Source organism: Lissotriton helveticus, chromosome 1_1 (assembly GCF_964261635.1).
Source record: "Lissotriton helveticus chromosome 1_1, aLisHel1.1, whole genome shotgun sequence".
NCBI classification, from domain to species: Eukaryota; Metazoa; Chordata; class Amphibia; order Caudata; family Salamandridae; genus Lissotriton; species Lissotriton helveticus.
This window is the reverse complement of record NC_136057.1, coordinates 210,231,062-210,247,572: the sequence shown is the minus strand read 5'-3', so window position 1 is coordinate 210,247,572 and position 16,511 is coordinate 210,231,062. Positions and strand designations below refer to the sequence as shown.

Here is a 16,511-nt window from a genome sequence, read left to right as displayed (position 1 = left end):
CAAGCTTGTTTGTGTTTGTCCACACTCATATGGTACGGTCTGCATGCCATGTCGCTGGAACAAACCGAGATACCTCTATCGCGGACCCAGGCCCTGCCAAGTTTCAATATACAAGGGCTGAAGTTCGATCCACATGTCGTAAGGATCTTAGTTCAGACCATAACACTAATAATAACATACTAATATAATTGCCTCTCTTTTGAAGGAATGTTAGAAAGTTGCTTACATTCCTGCCACTCTCTTCAGCTAATAATAATCAACTTTCTACTAATCTTAATGTGAATAAAATGTTGACAATACATGTCCTGTTGTGTAATGTGCATTGTACCTCAGTCATGCACAAAAAACAAATCCCTGTTCAAGTAGTAGCAGGCTAAGATTGCTGTAAGAAAGCTGAACAGGGGTGTTGGGCTAGTCTAATACTTAGCACATTGTCCAATGGACACATCAGACATAAATGCAGGACTAAATCTAATCAAATTCACACAACATGTAAAAGTAAAAAACGCTAGTACTAAAATAGTTATAAAGATGTACACAATTTATTAGAAAACCTCCCAACTGGGTTACAGTCTAAAAAATGCAGCAGCATATACAGTATAAAATACCATTAAAAAATGGCAACCTTGTAAAATTTATACAGTCAAAGTATTGTAAACAAGTCGACGCGGCGTTTCGGTGTTATTAGTCTTGACACCTTCTTCAGGACACAAACATTTGACTTCTTATCTATGAACAAATAACAAGATTTTAACATCATGGTCTATTACATGTAATTGCATTTTCTACATGCCCTGCTCTTATTACATTTACTGTCTAATATTCTCATATTTATTCTGATCCCCCTTTGCCAGCCTCTAGTCAGTTACAGTCCAGTAAATTAAATCTTACAAGACACCAATGCAAATTCAACCCTTGCCCTTTGAGCGGTAATTATGAAGAAAGCAAGATGTACCTTTTATCTTATATTGAGGAAGCTTTTCAATTGCTATCTCTCTTTGTGATTGTTTATCACCAGGGTATCTTCATAATATTCCATACACAAGCGAGAAGTCTAGATAAGATAAAAAGATGGACAATGCCACTCCTTAGTATTATTGCTAATATTCCACTTGCCGTAAGCTCGTTAGGCAGTGGCAGATTTATTTACCTTGTGTTGCGGACTGAGGATTATCAGTGTGCACGGAGGAACCACCGTTGCTGATAAAGGGTGCTCCTTTTTATGACGGATTAGTTCATTTGTGGGGAGTCTTTATCTCTATAGTCTTGTCCTAAGTATGAAAGTAATACATTTTAGGGGACTCCTGTTTTAAGCGTTAACACAACTATACATGTAAGATCCCTTTTCCATTACTCACCCTTTGAATGTGGGTAGAGATTCAGGTTATGACTATGGGAGAATTCCCCGCTTGTTCCGGTCCTTTCTCATGTATAACCAGGAAATGCGTAATCTACAGACATAAGCATTAAAAAATTGTAATTCTCAATATGTTGCACACCTCGAGTTGACATTACTACTACATATTGCATAAATTATGCTTCTATTGTCTGCATCTATCTTGAATATTCAGATAGTTTAAAGCATTTAACCAGAGTTATTGGCAACAGTAAGTTAAAAATATAGCCTGATGCCAAATTTGTATATTCAGCATTACACATGGGGCGGACTATACTGGGAATCAAGTTGCATCGCCCCCGCCCACTTACATATTCAAAAACTAAATCATGGAGATGTTGTAATTCTCCATCTTGTATGTTTATCCTGCAAAAAAGCTGCATCCTAATATTGTTCTAAATGATAGTCTCCCCAGGGCTCGTCTCCGCACATACCTTATTCGTTCAGGTCGGCCTCCCTGTTCCTCCGTGTCATCCCCCTTCGCGCAAATCGAAGAGAAATGACCGGTGCATTCGATGCCCTTATATTCGGTTTCAGCCCGATCTAACCCGGAAGTGATTGTATTAGTCACTGCCCGAAATACCAAAGACACGCTTATTTTATGTATCTTTGTTTTTCATTGCCTAATATACTCGCTGATATTAAATTCAACCTGTGAATTTTAATTTGTCTGCTTTATGTCGATTCAGTGAGACACACCCGGGGCTGTGATACCGGAAGTGTTTCAACTTTGATCGATCATGGCGACTGTGACGCTATTACTCTAAAGGTGCTCAGATTGTCGATATTCTTATTCTTTAATGTAACGCCTCTCTGGGATAATTATTCAAACACTTATATGTGTATTGGTTGCTTATTCTAGATTTGCCGGTTCACTTTTTAGTGAACGACTAAGCATGGCGGCCATCTTGGTATGGGAACGCAAAGTACATAATGGGGCAAAGATGTTACTATATTACTAGGGAACTTACTTCAACATTATTGATAGTGGTGAAATATTAGGGGTACAGAAAAATGGCATTTCTTAAACAAAGTACTGACTCACTGATTCAAATATTATATTATCTAGTCATTGGTGTCATTAGTAACTGTGCTTACCCATATCATTTAAACAACATAATATGAATACCAAACGACCATTCGTGGAAAAAACAATCCCTCATTTTGTGTATTATTTCAATAAAGCGTATATGCAAACAATCGTAAAAATACATAACTTTTGTGCCCACATTGCGGTGTGGATATTTAAACATTATCTGATCGTTATGGGACTGCCAATTCATCTTATTGCTGCTGAAAATGGTTCAAGGTGTATACACGCCACACAGCGAACGACTTAATTTTTCTTTTCCTCACAGTTTACTGTTGTCCCTCCTCTGTATCTGTTTCTCAATCTGGCACATGGCGTCCTGTTCTATCATATACTAGCGTGTCCCTACTCAACAACCCTATGTGTAGTTTATCAGATGTCGGGTTGTTGAAGCTGGAACCTATCATGTAGATTTACAGTGCATTACAGTGTCATTATCCGGATACTCATTTATTTATAGAATTAGTCTTTCCCACTCCTCTCTGTTATTGAGTCCTGTTCTGAAAGTGTTGAAAAGAGACATGTAGAACTGTTCTCTTTTCTTCCTTTTGATGTTCTCATTCCCTCCTCTGAAATTATGGGATATAGCTTCTACCCCACCCCATTTTAAATCTTCTATTTTGTGATTGTATTTGATCCAATGTTCCACCAGGGGGGCAGTCAGTTTTTTAGTTCTGATTGCGGATTTATGTTCTGTTATCCTCACCTTTACTTCTCTTGCTGTCTCTCCTATGTATGCCTTATTACACGGACATTTTATCATATATACCAAATTTTTGGTTTTACAATTGATAAAACTTTTAATTTTATGATCAATCCCATTATGGGTGATCATATTGCCCTCAGCACATTGTATTGAAATCTATATGCTGCTTGAGCAATTCAATTTACATTTACCTTTCTTAACAAGAACACTGCTGTCCCTACACTGCAATCCCATAATATATGGGATAAAGGGGCATATTACCAACAAATAGCGATATTTATCGCTAAGTAGGCTTAGCGGCTATTTTTTTATCGCCGTGCATCACCGGATTTTATCCCTGAGATAACGTGCTATTAGCACCGCTTATCTCAAAAGCGATAAAATTCCCGGCGAAAGCGGAAAAATGCGTGAATATCGCTGAGAATACAGCGATATTCACGCATTATCGCCAACAGGGTCTTAGCCATTATATCCACCTCCCATTGGATATAATGGCTAAGAACTGGTCTGAGTAGGTGTTAGTTTTTGGAGATATTCGCGCTTAGGGCGAATATTTCCACCCCTTCGCCTGTGTTGGTAATAGGCGATAGCGATGTTAGCGACTGCTTTCAGTCGCTAACAGGTTGGGTACGCCCACTTTGCATGTCATTAGTGATAAATATCGCTGACATGCAAAGCGGGCCCCAAACCGCTCGCTATCGCCTACAAGCTGCCGCTAACTGCTGTTAGAGACAGCTTGCTAATAGGGCGATGAAATTATCGCCGGCTGAAAACGGCCGCTAAAGCGGCGATAATTTCATTTTGCCCGCCTTGATAATATGCCCCTGGATTTTTTTCAGTTCAGGAGTAGTAAAGTTAGAACACCTAACTTTAGGACTCCTAAATGCCATCTGTGAATACCGAAAGTCTTAACCCCTTCCATGCTCATGATGAGCTCAGCTCGTCATGAGGCAAAGTGGAGCTGCATTCATGACGAGCTGAGCTCGTCATGGCCACACCCATTAACATTATGGCCCAGCACAGGAGGGGGATATCAGCAGCAGCGATGGTGTTAAAAATTGGATTTTGCTCAGTTTAGGAGTAGTAAAGTTAGGACTCCTAACTTTACTACTCCTAAACTGAGAAAAATCCAATTTTTAGGACTTTCAGTATTCACAGAAGGGGCCTCATTTATGAGGCTGTGCGTCACTTTTACGCCGCTGGTGCGTAAAAATTGCACCTTGTTGCGCCATATTTACAAAGTGACGCATCTAGGTAGATGCGTCACTTTGTAAACCCCTGCGTCACATTATACCTGCGCCAGGTATAATGTATGCAAGGGGGGCGTATTGACGCAAGAAAGGGTCGTAGAAGTTATGCAGTGAAATCTATGAGATTTTACTGTATCACTTCTAGGACGCAAATGCGTCAATATCTTATGCCTGCCTCACGGCAGGAGTAAGACTGACGCAGGCCCTTTCACATGGGGCTTGCCCCATGTGACAGGACGCATTGCTGCAGTTGCGTCACTTTTGTGACACACTCCTGCATTGCGTAACTTTTGCGCCATACAGATACATCAGAAATATTGATGTATCTGTAACTCCATGCGCAATGATGCGTCATACTGTAAATATGACGCATCTTTGGTGTCGCAAGGAGGGCGCAATGAAAAGTGACGCATCGCTGTTTTCTCGCAGTGATGCGTCACTTTTCATAAATGAGGCCCCAGATATTTAGGAATTCTAAAGTTAGGAGTCCTAACTTCTGTGAATACCAAAATGGTAGTAAGTTTAGGATTTTGTCTTAAGTTAGGGGCCGATTCACAGAATGATCTTAAGACTCAATCCTAAACTTACTACTATTTTGGTAATCACAGAATTCACAAAATGAACTTACTACTTTTGGTATTCACAGAAGTTGGAATTTTGTCTTAAGTCTGTCTTAAGTCTGTCTTAAGTATGTCTTAAGTTTGTCTTAAGACAAACTTAAGACAAAATCCTAACTTCTGTGAATACCAAAAGTAGTAAGTTCATTCTGTGAATGCCAAAAGTAGTAAGTGCATTCTGTGAATACCAAAATAGTAGTAAGTTTAGGATTGAGTCTTAAGTTCATTCTATGAATCGGGCCCCAAGTTCTGTGAATCGGGACCTTGGTGTTATATTTAATGACAATGGAAACTTCCTCCCGCAAAAAAAGGATATTTACAGAAAAGCAAATGCTTTGGTAGCAGCATTTAGGATCCTACAGAAATCAATAAGTGAAATTGTCTTATCCGTCCTTCTTAAAGGTGATTTCAGCAAAACTGCTACCTACTCTGACATACGGGAGTGAGGTAGTAAATGGGAAAGATGCAGTGATTATTAATAATGCGGTTGCAAGAACTTATAAAACCCTTTTTTGTTTGCCTAATAATGCGTGACAAGCACAAGTGAGGATGGAATTTTGGTTAAACAACCAGGTATATGTGAGGAAAGGACAAGCTCTCAAAGTGTAGAACCGAATAAGAAACGATCAAGAAAATCAAATGTCCCAGCTACTATGGCATGAAGTAAATGATAATAGAAAACTGCAGGCCTGGACTTTTTTAAATGCAGCGATTGAAGAATTTAGCGTAATGCCTATCTGGGAAAGTACAATTACTCAGGAAAGTTTTAAAAAAACAATCAACAAATTAACTAATCATCTATCGCTGATAAAAGATAAAGATATATTTGTAAAAAGAAAACAAGCATGGCCCATAATAATAGCATTTAGGAAAAAAAAGTCCAAGAATATTTAGAAACATCAAGGTCATTAAAAAAAAAACATATCTTTATTAAAGCACAATTTGGTTTACTGCTGGGTTATGTCATTTACCTCCATTGAAGTAATCCGAAGAGGATACCTAGTGTAGGTTATGTGAATCGGGACAAGAGAATATTATACATTTACTGTGTCTTTGGCCTGAATTAGAAAACAAAAGGAAAATTATACTTAAGAGACTATTTAACTTTCGTGGAGTAAGGACATGTAGGCAAGCTTTGATTCTATGTCAAAGCTCTGGTGATATATCTATGAATTCTGCATTTGTAAAATTGTTGTGGAGGGTGGAAATAAATTGAAATCCTTATCTACTGTATTTTAAATATATTGGGGCAGATTTACAAGCCCCTTGTGCCCCTTTTACACCGCCGTTGTGTCACTTTTGTGACGCAGCGGCGGCACAAAAGATGCGTCATGGTGCGGGGTACTTACGTCTGGGAGATGCGTCACATTGTAAAACCAGAAGGAGGCGTTCCTGCGCGGGGGGGGGGGGCGTTCCGGTGCGGGAACGCCTCCTAAAAGTGGCTGTGAGAAATCTACACGAGTTCACTCAGTCATTTTTGGGCCCATGCTGCGTCAAAACCCTGCGCCTGCTTGAAGCAGGCGTAAGGATTGACGCAGCATTGTAAGAATAGGGCCCCCCAGAGCATTGCTGGAGCTGCATCGCGCCTGCGACGCAACTCCAGCAATGCACCGCTTTTACGGCACAGATGCGAAGCATTGCACCGTTTTTGCCCCATGGTGCACCGCATTGTAAATGCGGCCCATCCATGGTCGCAGAGGCATGGCGCACAATAACTGGCGCATCCCTGCTGATATGCAGGGATGCTCTAGTTATTGTAAATCTGCCCTTTTGTGTACTGCATATTATTAAGTATAAGTTAGCATATTTAAGATATGGTATCAATCATATATGTTCTTGTAATCTTTTATATTTGATCACATTCTTGGAACTTTTGTAAGATTTTAATTAATCAAACAAATAAAATAAATTGAAATTGAAAATCTTGTATGACTCCACAGGGACAAAACGCTGCGGGCTGCACATTTTGCAGCTGACTACAGGGCCATCTAGTAACGAGCTGAGGTACTGCACCCTCACGCTTCTAACACAATTCTATTACAGGACCGGAGGCTTCGTATTATGCTTCTCTTTCTTGTATTTGCTACTCACAGCAGCCAATGAAAAACGTTTTGTATGCAAATGAAACTACATTTCCCATGATGCTTGTACATACATCACATCCTGTATAGCCCAATAAGAGCTGCTGTACCCTGTGTCTCCTCCTCTTTCTTTGCTGCTCACGCAGAAAGTTAAGTGCTCAACTATAATATGATTTTGCCTTACTTAATTGTTCACTGAGATGTGATGATTATGCTGTATGCCTATGCTTACATGCAGTTAGTGCTACTTTTTTAAACTCTGCTGTTATGTGTTTGTAAGCGCACTTTGTTGTTGCTGGTAATTCTGTTTGAGTCGCGCTATTGCTTCTAGCTTCCTTTTTTTTTTTTTTTTTTTTTTAAATATATTTTTATTGCAGAATCAAAAGAAAACCATTCAATAGGCCAACCTACACACTTATGGCTTCCCGACAGTCAATATAACAGTATTAAATTGCACAGCCATTTAGCCCACATCCTGGAGGCTGGGCGGCGCCTCAAAGTTTCATTCTTCGGGAAATGCCTCAGTGTGTGCCCTGTCCGGGCTGCAGGTCAGTTATGTCATGTAATATCTGCTTTTATCCCGCAACACCCCTCCCCCCCCGCACCGCCAAGCCCCTGGCTGCCCTTATGGTCGCTCCCTGCAGGACTAATCTATCCCTTCTCTGGGCCCTTCAGATTGATATATTGCGGCACGGTACATTGCTTCTAGCTTCCTTGGCAATAATATCCAGTAATACTTTTACGGTGATGCAACATTGCGCTGTGTTTTCAACATTCTGCTGTTAGGAGTGTACCGTGTGCAAAACGCGGATTTCCCGATGGCCTTTCAGGCATGCTGATGAGCTCCAGCCGGGAGCGATTACCTCAGGAGGCTCTCGCTGAGAGCGGAGCTAAGGTGTCATGCGGGCGGGCCCCGCCCTCATAATTATTCCCCCGCTGAACTTGTGTGCTCCCTGCCAGTTGCGCTAGCGCCCTTACTTGCCCCCCCCCCATAAAGTATTTATTTTACGGCGGCTGTGCCGACTTGTTTTGGGACTCTCAGGCGAGCGCGCGAAGGCCCTTCTCCCGCCTCCGGCGGGCGCTATTCATGTATTGTTGACTTCCGGCCTCATAAAATATTGCAAAGCCTCCCGTGCTCTCGCGCTGTCTTTGGCGGCAGGGTTTTCAGTCCTTGTCCATGCCCCGCTAGGCGGGTTATGCATTCTCTCGCTGCGGTCTACGCGACCGGCTAGTCAGACTTCCTCTGGAAGCACATGGTATGAGGGATAGCTGCCTCCTTTAGAATTGTATGTACAGTGCTTCTGGTGCCGATGTCTCTGCTTTCATATTACGATTGCGTTTGCTCAGCAAGAGATCCTCTCTTGAGGACTCATTCTGTTATTCATATGTATTATACTTTTACAATAAAGACAGGACGGTTCTGTTATAGGTATTCATATGTATTTCCACCTGTTCTAGTAAGGATCTTGCAGTTGATTATATTATTCATATGTATTATACCTTTTATAATAAAGGCATGACGACTCTGTTACATGTTTTCATATGTATTTCCACCTGTTCTAGTCAGGATCTTGCAGTTTCGTGTGGTATTTACTGTTCCCTTAGTTGCTCACGCTTATTAAGCGTTCCAGCTAAGAATTGTTTTCGCCCGCAGGCGAGGTGAGTGAAATGCTCTTTGACCGGTTGGGTTTTAGCAATATGCGCATCAGGTTGCAATACCTGCGCAGTTTACATTATACGCTTCATTTGGCAACTGCCTAATAAATGATTATGTGTCATATCACGAAACAGTTAACCCTTCCGGTCACACAGCCTGTAGACGCTCCCGTGGGAGTGGAGATGGCGTGCTTTCACCGTCTATATTGACACTACATATATTGGCCCAACTGCGCACGCAATCCAGGAGAGCAAGGCACCGCGCTGGAGTTCCAGCGTTACTACTACGCCACTGTCAGGTAGTGGTTAAGTATCTTACTAATACCAAGGGATACATGTTTCATGCAGGTATGTACTATATGGTTCCAAACTAGTAATTTCACAATATATGTCTATTTGTATTTCAGGGAATACTTCATGTGATGGCGCAGTTTCGCGCTTACCCGCCAAAAGCCTTCCCTAGTGGCTGAGTGCGGAATAGAGCCAATAACGCTCTGGGGGGCGTAACCCACTCAGGTTCACTTCATATCAGTTTGGATTACGCCCTTCGCACGCGTCCCCAGCTTGCTCCTAGGCTCCTAATGCCTCGTGTTCAGACGGAGCGATTTTGACTTACGCCTTCCAGGCTGTAACAACAGGAGGGCCCTCGGAGTGCGCACACGCACCTTATAACTTCACAAGGCTCTGACGCCCTTGGGGGCTGGAATAAATTGGACTACAGCTTTGCTGAGGAGCCAGATATATTTTATTATTTCACTTCTAGTGTGCAAAGGGTTGGCTCCCCCTCTTACTCCTCCGTGACTGGTGCCTTGCACTACAAGATTACATTCAGACACCCATACACAGGCAGGGTGAGATACAAGGAGGATGAAACGTACATTAGGGGGCGTTCGCCCCAGAATGCACTCGGTGCCAATCGGGATTTTCCGTCCCAGTGTCGGTCACCAGGGTCCCAGGTATTCAGTCCCCAGCACGGGGTAGTAAGCCCCATGACCGCCCATCATTATTATTTACGCATATTTTTTGGGCGTTGTTTTTTGTCTTGTTTCTTGTTTCGTTTTCATTTGTTTTTTATCTTTTCTTTTCTCCTACTGCCAAGGTTGGTCTTCCTACCGTTGACATCCACTCCCTCCTGATTCTAGATCTTCATAAGAAGGATTTTTCCAGAACATTTGTGCTAGCTGGTTTAGTCTTCCCGGTGGCTCCGTGGGTTGCAGTGAACACAATACGCTTTTTTGGTTTCTTTTTTCGCCCCATCTCCAAGAGATGCAAATCATTTTCTCTAAATGGATAATTTAACCATGTCAAATGGGTGTTAGTTCACCATTAGTTTTATTCCACGGTGTCTCGTGTATATGGGGTTTAGCATTCCCCTGGATTCCCAAGGATACGTCATAATAACAGTCCTTTACTTTTGCACTTTCTTATGACCATTTTCGACTATAATCCCTTCTGCTTCAGGGATTTTCAGCTTTCTGTCCCTTTTCGGGAATGCACAATATCATGGCTGGTTTCAGTTCCACTTCAGTTCCCCGTTGCCTCAGGGGGTTCGCCCCCCAAACGGTACCTCGTTATCTGGCACTCTCTGATGGTGCAATCCTTCACGTATTCCCCTTGGAGCGCACTCTGGAGCTCTCCGTGCAAGAGCCCTTCGGGGGCTTGTTTGTGTACTGGTATTATTAACTTCGTCTCCATTAGTTTTCTGGCATTCTCACAATGTATTTGTAACCGGCGCTACCGCCGAATTAAAGGTACCTGATCTTCCTACTGATTGAGGGGTGAACTCCTATTCCCTCAGACACCCTTCCAATGCCTTACACTGGCAAGGGGTGTGGCGCCAATCCGACTGACGCTGGAAACTGGGGATCACGGTTCGGTCCTCGGCGCCAGATTAGCCCGGCACCATGTGACTCGGGGCAATAGCTTGCTTAATCTTCCTGACGACCCCTACATCTCGAGACCCTTACCGGTGATCGTTCGCGTTTTTCAAATGTGAATTAATTAGTATTTATTACACCTTCGCTGTCGGCAGAAACGGATCCTAGCATTTCTGATGTGTGAAGACCTCCATGCTGACTTCAACACCCAGGGCCAAGGGTTGGGTCCTGCTCGGGTGCTTTGTAGCCTTCAAGGTTTCCCGATAATGACAGAAACTTGCCAGGCGCTTACCTGCGTTGCAGGCGCTCTCTTATAACTCCGGGTTCTTCGGTCCTTTGCGATTTTTTCCACGTGGAAAGGCCAGGTTAGCTGATGGATTCAACACACGTGACTCTACTGTGGGGTTATTTTTCCCCGCATGACGGCCGATCCTCTACCAAAAATGTTGTACATATTGGTTTTCGCTCTACCTTACAACAGCCGTTGAATCGTTTATTTTCGGCTAGTATTTTCCAATCTTTCTCGTCAGGTATTCCATTACCTCCCTCCCAGATCAGAATAGTCCTCTAGGGGATGGGTTTTTTCTCTAGCTTCCCTTATTTATAAGGACCTATTCATACATACTCCCAGGTTTAGATTCCGGGTCATGCGGTGACTCTAGGCCTTTATACCTGTCGCCGTTCTGGCAACAGGTAACACCACTGGATTCTTGCAGGTACGGTAATCATTTCAAACAAGGTTTTTCATTTCACTTTATACCAGGATCGCAACTTATCAGGCTCTACTACATAGCAAGCTTTCCAGCGACATTCTATGGGTTTATTGTTTTTAAAATTTTCAAGAGGTCCTACTTAATAACCTGTTACTGCGGTCTCGATAGCCACTGGCTGAAGTCTGCTATAAAGGCAGCAGGGATTTCTTCCCTACATGTTTGGGGTACATTCTGTTCCAGTTGCTTCAGGATCCAAGATATATTAATGGTTGGTTGTGTTACAAACAATCTTTTAGCATGTGCCAGCGACTATACTAACCACATGATTGAGGACGATTATGCCAGGGCATGATTTCGTACCAAATGTCTGGTCACAGTCTGTCCATGATGTCATGGTTTGCAATGTTATATGATTATTTCTGATTGTTCAAACACCTCAAGGTCTCGATTTTTGATTTTCTGTTTCAACAATTATTACACATCGGTGGGTGATGTAAATATTGTTGTGTATTATAAGCGTTAAACTAGCATAATACGAAGCCTCCGGTCCTGTAATAGAATCAAAAATTAGCTAGCATTCGCGCCAAGAATTTTCAATTCTATTAAGGACACGGAGGCCAGGATTATCCCACCCGGTTTATTACATTATTGGTAATATTTACCCACCCGCATGTACTTGATACTCTGTATCAACAGAAGTTACGGGTTTTTCCTGTCTCATTCCTTTCAGCTTCGAGTAACGAAGAAGGAGCAGGTGTTCTTCTGGCTTAGAAGACGTAAACTTTCCAGCTTGAAGAGGGTTCTTCCAGCTTCGAGTAAGGATAAAGGAGCAGGTGTTCTTCTGACCTAGACGACGTAATCTTTCCAGTCGAAGATGGTTCTTCCATGTTGAAGGATGTTTATTGAGACTCTTATTCTGTGGATTGGACTGTATTTATTAATGTGTGGACTATATAAGTTCGAGCACAGAAAGAGGAGGAGACACAGGGTACAGCAGCTCTTATTGGGCTATACAGGATGTGATGTATGTACAAGCATCATGGGAAATGTAGTTTTATTTGCATACAAAACGTTTTTCATTGGCTGCTGTGAGTAGCAAATATAAGAAAGAGAAGCATAATCCTCGCCTCTGTGTCCTTAATAGAATTGCAAATTCTTGGCGTGAATGCTAGCTAATTTTTGAGTCTACAGCCTGTTGTGCTCATTTTCCAAACAAAGGAGTAGATGAAGAAATCATCCACATTCATGACGATTTTAATTATGATGCGAATATATATTAAACTGTAGTTTGGAAACTTGAGGTTCATGGTAGGGTCGCACCACCCTCAAAGCCAGAAAGCACAAATAAATGGACATATTTGTCAACAGGTGAGAGAGATTACGCGTATAACGCACTGGACACTCTGAACAGACAGGAATCCTTTCTGCAAAAACAAGTAACAAAACAATTCAACAAAAAAAAGAGAGGGGCCGCCCTTTATGCAGCTAATCAAACAAAGTTCCCATAGGATATGTGTGCAGGAAATTACGTCTGCAGGAACCAGAATCCTCTTAGAAATTTGCATGACAATAATCCTTTGCGAAGGAAGAACGTTTTATTGTCGTCTTAATACATACATTCTTTAAGAATAAATCATATCTTATCATTGATACCTTCATTTATTATCTGGAAGGATTGATTCAATAAGGTACAATTAAACGACCACAATATCAGAGTGATATAAGTTGTATTTGTACTTTTCTTCGACTATAGTGACTTACCAACATGGGTAAGTTTCCCTCTCATTTGTAGCCTTTTGTCACTGTACTTTGTGTGATAGTGAGAAAGGACATGTAGAGAGTAATTTTTGTAGGTTCCGCTTGAATAGTAAAAAATAGATTTATGAAGATTTCATAACGTCTATCTTACGTTGATTTCCTTCGTTAACTGGCAAACGCGATAATGCGTACTTCAGCTTCATTTTTTTTCGTAGTGTGCTCGTCCACATGGTTCTGGAAAAAGTGAATATGTTTATTCCAGCTTCGTTTTTCGTACTGGGCTCGTCCACATACTGTGATTATGGCAAATCTCTTAGGGGCAGATTTACAAGCCTCTTTTACGCTGCCGTTTGCGTCACGACGCAGCGGCGGCGCAAAAGATGTGCGATGCTGCAGGGTATTTACAACGTGACGCATCTGGGAGATGTGTCACGTTGTAAAGCCCTTCGCCACATGAAATCTACGTAAGGTCCACCAGCAGCACCTTATTTTTATATAAACGAGTATTTAGGATTTGTGTCGTATGATCGGTAAGTTAACACTGATGTTTGATTATCTAGTGGATGGCTAAATCTGTCCCAAATATATCATACCTGCTGGGGAACAGGTGATGGCCTAATCCAAAAGTTTTGCAACACCAGAATATGAAGGATAGCAAAGAGAGGCATAAGCGTATAGTGCTATACGGAGTTAGATATGTCACATGTTGAAGCATAAGAAAATAGTCGATAGAAAGCAGCATGAAAGATTCACTTGTAATGCTAGAATATAGTATCACAGAAAATTAGGCACAGGATGGTTAAATGGTTGTAAAACCACATTGTTGCCACAACATATTCAAACATTTCTCACACAGTGCTTTGGAGGCTACTAGTATATATCCGATACTATCCCTACTGTCTACATAAACCATATAGTTGGTACCTACTGTCTGCATAAACCATATAGTAGGTATCTAGTTGTCCTGAGATCAGATATACCGTCGGTATTACCAAAGTTATGCCATGTGTTGTCTGGCTATAGTTTAAGCCCTTAGGAATACATATAGCTCCCGATCTGTGTTGAGCCCCAAATCTACTGCCCTAAGTCTTAGCAGCCATTTGGCTTCTGTTCTTCGAAGGGCAGTGGTCCTATCCCCACCCTGTGGATCTGCACCAACTGTAACAATTCCATGAAATTTGATTGCTAGGATTTCTGACCCTGCATGAGTGGAATTAGAAGGCCTGATTCACAGAATGAACTTAAGACTCGATCCTAAACTTACTACTATTTTGGTATTCACAGAATGCACTTACTACTTTTGGCATTCACAGAATGACCCTGCATGAGTGGAATTATAGTGTACTGCAAGCGGGTAGTTGGTGTTATGGTTCCTAATCGCTCTTGTATGCTCTTGAATCCACTCCTTAAGAGGTCGTATTGTGCTCCCTATATAAATTAGGTTGCACTGACAGATGATGCAATATACCACATACTTTGTGTTGCAATTAATAAAATCGCGTATGTGGTGTATTTGTTTCGTTTTGTAACAGAAAGTTTTCTTTTTGTCTTTAGCAAACGGGCAAGTGTTGCATTTGGTACACTTGTAGAAACCCTCCGGTTTCTTGGGTAACCAGGTGTTGTTACTAGATGTGACTGGTCCTGTGATGTTGGATGGACTTATCAGATTGTGTAGGGTCGTCCCTCTTTTGTAAATGATACAGGGCTTGTTAGTGGTATAACTGTCCAAGTCATGATCCAATTTCAGCAGGTGCCACTGTTTCCTCAAAATACCATATATCTGTGAGCTGCTAGAATTTTATTTGGTAATGAATGCAACCCTGTCGTTATATGCCTTTTCTTTTTTTGTTTCCTTTTGAGTAGTTCTGCTCTCTCAGTTTTGTTGATCCTAGTGTGTGCCTTGTTAAGAAGGGCTTGATCATATCCCCTCACTAGGAATCTATCCTTTAAGATTTCTAATTCTTGTTGAAATGTATCATCCATGCTACAATTGCGTCTGAGGTAATTCAGTTTCAACTCCATTTTGTATTCCGTCGCCATTTTGTGTTGCCCTCACTCAGGCAGCTTGGTAAACCGAGTGTTTTTGCCCTTTGTACTCCAACATGTCAAATAACCTCCCCTTCTTGTTGTGAAGCCAATTCCAGGAACTAGCCAAACTGACTAATCCTTGTCTAGACTGACTAATCCTTGTCCCAACTATTTGTTGGCCTTCAGTATTCTTTCCCTGCCTTATCTTATCTGTTGGCCTTCGGTATTCCTTCCCCGCATTATCCTATTTTGCAAGTTGTCCTTTGAAACACACAAACATGTCCTGCCATTACTGATTGACCTATTGGTGCTGTCATTGAATGACTTATGGAGTTGGGCAAAAACACGACTCAAGGGGGACGTTCTGGTTACATGATGCCTTGTTTTGAATGTTTTCCTATTGGCTAATATTTGGCAGATCTTGCATGTCCATATTAGGCATTTTGCATGCTTGTATGAGCTAGGACTGCCCCTTGCTTTTATGCCAAGTATGTAACCCTCACATATATAATGCCCCAGTGTTCTGTAATCTTTAGACTGCCTCATTCAGTTGCTAAGGCTTCTGTGTGACGTAGTCTCACTCATTTGAGTTTAATAAAGATGTTCTTTTATATTCAAGCTTCTGTGCCAACTTCTTCTTTGTATTAGTGAGACCCCTAAGAAGGAGTTGTGATTTCTTCACGTCTAAATCTGGTCATCTCACCGAATGGGATGGCCCAGACCTGCGTTTTTGGATGTGCACTACTGGCATGCAACACAGAGTTGCATGCTGTGTCTTTTCTAAAAAGCTTATATTCCAGATTTCCATTCTCAATGAATAGTGTTACATCTAGGAAGTCAACACTTTCTTGACTGCTGCTCGAAGTGAAACTCAAATTATACTGGTTTTTATTGATGTAGCGCATGAATGTCTCTAACTCAAGATTACTGCCTCCCCATAGCATAAAAATATCATCTGTAAATCTACACCAATAGATTATACGATTGGTGAGTTCTGGCGGGCATTGTCTCCAGATGTGTTGCTCCTCAAAAAAAACCATATAAATATTTGGAAACAAGGGCGAAAATTTCGCCCCCATTGCAATGCCTGCGTGTTGTTGGTAGGATGGTTAAATAGTTGTAAAGCCACATTGATGCCACAAAATATTCAAGCATTTCTCACAGGGTGCTTTTGAGGCTACTAGTATATATCCGATACTGTCCCTACTGTCTACATTAACCATATAGTTGGTACCTACTGTCTGCATAAACCATATAGTAGGTATCTAGTTGTCCTGAGATCAGATATACCTACGGTATTACCAAAGTTATGCCAAGTGTTGTCTGGCTATATTTTAAT

At 41.6% G+C, this 16,511-nt stretch overlaps 1 long non-coding RNA gene across 1 annotated transcript; it reads left to right on the top strand.

The window, feature by feature from the left end:
- Positions 1 to 7,255: 7,255 nt before the first annotated feature.
- LOC144785905 (uncharacterized) lies at positions 7,256 to 12,506 on the top strand. The gene is made up of 2 exons (XR_013602059.1): positions 7,256 to 7,688; positions 12,117 to 12,506. It is a non-coding gene; the product is annotated as an uncharacterized LOC144785905 (long non-coding RNA).
- Positions 12,507 to 16,511: the final 4,005 nt, after the last annotated feature.